General features: G+C 49.1%; 1 protein-coding gene across 1 annotated transcript in view; it reads left to right on the top strand.

The window, feature by feature from the left end:
* The first annotated feature begins 3,902 nt into the window (after positions 1–3,902).
* The window catches only part of PPP2R5C (protein phosphatase 2 regulatory subunit B'gamma), a 189,714-nt gene continuing 189,635 nt past the window's right edge, over positions 3,903–3,981 (top strand). Inside the window, exon 1 of the mRNA XM_019518554.1 lies at positions 3,903–3,968. The gene's annotated coding sequence lies outside the window, so the exon portion shown is untranslated. The remainder of the gene's footprint in view (positions 3,969–3,981) is intronic.

Raw genomic sequence — 3,981 nt, 5'->3', positions numbered from 1 at the left:
GCTGTACATGCGTTCCTGGAAAAAAAGCACATAACTTGGATCCTCATAAAAGAAACCCACCTTACAATGTAACAAACAGGGACATGTTCCAAGACCTCAACTATACTGACCCCCAGACCCATTTCTACCACCCTTACAAGACACCTTTGGTACAGTTCTCACCAACAGCAGATAGTACACACAAGCACAGGGCACTATCATAATTGGGATGGCAACTACAGAAACATGTGTCGCAGACAACGAGCAAAGAGTGCAGCTCCACATAGGAGACTATGTTTTGGTGTGCATCACTCCCACAATGCACCGCACAAACCTGCTGACTGCGGGCTTCCACTACACTGATTACATAAGAATGAATTTACCTCACATATAACGAATTCTTGGTATAAAAAGGGTCATTGAATAAGAGCAAATTCACATATACAGAATGCACATAAAGCAAGGGAAACCTGTATTTTGGAATTAGGCCATTGACTCTGAAGTAGACTCTAGAAGAGTTCAATTTGTATAGAGCTTAGAATAAATTATTTTACACAAGTGTGTCAGAGATACAGCCCACAGAGCTGTTGCAACCAGCTTACAGGGCTAGTAGAGGGGCTGGGACCTGCCACTGAATTTTCAGTGATGGAGCCCCTGATGGGCACATGCATAGCAGCAAGGAGATAAACAATGACTGAATTAAACTTTGCACCACAGCCACCACATCCAGATCCCCCCATGAGAACAACTGAGTTTAACAACCCTGATTTAACCTTTATAGCACAGCAGACTGTGTCACTTGGAGGAAGATTTACCCAAGATAAAGGGATAAGTAATTGACTGAAAGGGAGTTTGTACTCTGACACCTATCTTAAAAGGTGCAACAATCTTTGGCTGTACAACAGGTTGGGGTAGATGACAAAACTCCATGGTATTTGAGGATCACTCCCAAATGCACACAATCTTCTTGGTGAACCAGGATGACTGATTGGGTGCCAGGTTCTATCAGAGGCAGGACTGATTGAACCAGGTAGCCAGCCTGTGACATGTGTGCAATGAGTGGCACACAGCAGGGGAAAGGTGGACAGGCGGATGCGACAGGGAGCAGAAAGCAGAGTAGAAGATAAGGTAGGGGAAGGAGATCAGAGGGGCACTTGGGGAAGTTGTGGGGCTAATTTATGTCATGCCTGTCAAAAAAGGTTGGCCGCCAATGGATTAAAGTTTTCATTCTGGACTTCTTCAGGCAGGTTTTGGCAACTTCAAGCAAGCCTGAGGGAAGGTTCTCTTGGTCCAGGGATGCTCAGCTTGCCACCCATGAGCCAGATCCAGCCTGAGGAACCATGCCATCAGGCCCACAGATCCAAAAATTTGGTGGCAGAGGAATGTTGGCAGCAACAGCTGCTCCCGTTGCCAAATTTTTGGACCTAAAAGGAGATCCACAGGCTGGATAGCATGCTAGATTGATGCACAGGGGCTGGCTGGAGGCAGTGCAGAACCTGATCTGGTGGGGCCAAGTGTGAGGCCCCGAGTTGGCAGCCTTTGGGCCAAGGGATGCAGCATGGTACTGAGAGGGACAGGACCCCAGTACATTAGCATTAAGTTGATGGAGGTGGTGGTGGGGCCAGTCCCATGGTTCAGGGCCTGATTCAGCTGGCAGCATAGCATTGAGGGTCTCAGCGACGTGCCCAATCTCAGCATGCAGAGCCCAACTAGGCCCATGAAATGGCCCTATGCCACTCATCTGGCCTGTGGCACCATAAAGCTGAGCACCACTGTCCTGGGTTGTAACAGAGCCTAAATGTAGATGTGGAGAAGTTCTTTGTTTCAACCTGCCTGTTTCACCTTGTTTTCTGCCACTGAAGGTTAAGTCTTTGACTTGCCATTTGTGCCTGGCATGGGGTGTCAGAAAACCAAGGTATGTATAGACAATGGGGAGAAAGGAGTGAGGGTGGATGGTTAAGGCTCATGTAGAATGATGATTCACCAGGTCCTCCAGTCCTTGTCTCGTAGTGGAAGCTGCTGTCATTCAACAGCACTTTAAGGTTGAATCCATTTCGCCTATTAGATCACACCAGAATTCCACTTAAACAAGTGCAACGTCTGGGAACAGGAAAGCTCTAAGAAAAGGCAATTTTTACAAACCCAGGACTGGCTAAGAAGGATTGACTGAGTAAACTTTCTTCTCTTGCTGGCATGCTGAACATTCCTGTCCATAGCCTGTTCTTAAAGAATTTCAGTTATATCCAATGTAGCTGGAAAAATAAATATTTAAACACTCTAAATGTTCTGCAAGTTTAGACTGTTGAATCCCTACCATCTACATCAGGGGTCCCAAATTCACCACCCCCAAGGCTGGATGGACTACAGGGCTCCTTGTGGGCCAGATCAACACAATGGTAACGTTGCTTGCCCCTGCCACTGACACGTTGCCAACATAGCTCCGTGGTCCAGATTTTGTTTGCAAGCCCTGTAGCCAAATTCCCAGCCTCTCTACTGGCTCCATGAACCAGATGTGTCCCACAGTCCCTAAGCGTGACATCATCAAAACACTGGCTGTGATGCATGCAACACTTAGGAAGTATTCAAGAGCTTGATCAGAGAGAATGTACAACACTTAACTACAGAAACATCCCACTCAGTCTAAATCATCCTGGTTGCTGGAAACATTGAGGTAGCATTGGACACATTCAGAGGCTAACATGGATGCGAACATAGTCATATTCACATTACTTCATTTGATTTGCAGAGTCGGTCCCATGGTGGTAACACAATAATTGGCCACATAGTGATGTAATGGTACAATAAAAAATAATTTAATTTTAGCTTGCTGGGGAATGTAAATTATTTGTTTTGTTTTCACAGTTTGGAAGTCACCAAATAGAGGACATAGAATTCTCTCTCCTAAAATAACTTCTAAAAACCTCAGCCAACTAATTATATACTATTCTACAGGCCTTGGAAGAGCCAATCGTTATTGTTGGTGAACGAGAAACTTTCCTTATCAAGTACAGTGAGAGGGAAGATGCATTTTCATTAAAGTTTCTATCATGTGGTCACATACACACAAAACCCTCAAACTTGCCAAACATTAATGGACACAGTCCAGTCCTTCTGCATCTATATTTGGCATGATTTCTTGAGTCTGGTTTAGTCAGCCTAGCTTATTCAGTCCTTCTGCATCTATATTCACCCTGGTTTAATGCCCCAAGAACAGCACTACATTTTCACCGCACTACTTCTCAGGACTTGATAATCCCAGCCGGATCTCAACTCTTTATTCAGGGCTAGTACTTGACACTCGACACGATTTCACATTTGTGTTAGTAAATATACTAATAAAAAACTTATTAGTCAATATACTCATAACAAAAACAAACAAACAACTCTTAGGCTCATCGCGACCGGTCTTCCATGGCGCTCAAGATCAGCGTTGAAAAAGGAACCGCGAATGAACCGGGAATCAGAAACCGACAACTTCAGCCGCCCCCGCCCGTGCAAAGGACAGGCAGCAATAGCACAGCGTCTCCCCGCGCCGGAAGCGCAGAGCAGGGCCGGACCCCTCGCGGCGCTGGAGCCCGAGCCCGAGCCCGAGCCAAACCAAGCCGGACCGGGCGCGGAGAGCAGCAGCCGCCACCCCAATCGCTGACAACCCCCCGCGCGGGGAAGAGCAGCGCTCGCTTTCCCATCGGTGAGCGCGCGGGAAGCCGGGGTCGGCCGACTGCGACACCGCCCCCCGGGCAAGGGGTGGGGCGAGACCGCCCCGCCCCGCCGCCAGCTCCGGAGTGTGACGTTACAGCAGAGGCCCCGCCCCCGGTGACGGACAAGGGGGGAACGTTAGTGCCACGTGACGGGCAACAGCCAATGGCGAGGCGGCGTGCCGGCCCTGCCGGGCGCAAGGGAGGGGTGTGGGAGGGAGGGGGAAGAGGCCGCGGCCGCCGCCGGGAGCCGGAGAGGGGGGAGCGGCAGCGCGGAGCGGGGACCCCGGGGGCCGCGCCGCTGCGG

The sequence above is a fragment of the Gavialis gangeticus genome, unplaced genomic scaffold (genome assembly GCF_001723915.1).
Source record: "Gavialis gangeticus isolate Ggan-Ray unplaced genomic scaffold, GavGan_comp1, whole genome shotgun sequence".
NCBI classification, from domain to species: Eukaryota; Metazoa; Chordata; order Crocodylia; family Gavialidae; genus Gavialis; species Gavialis gangeticus.
The sequence above is the reverse complement of the archived record's forward strand: the minus strand, read 5'-3'. Positions and strand labels throughout refer to the sequence as shown.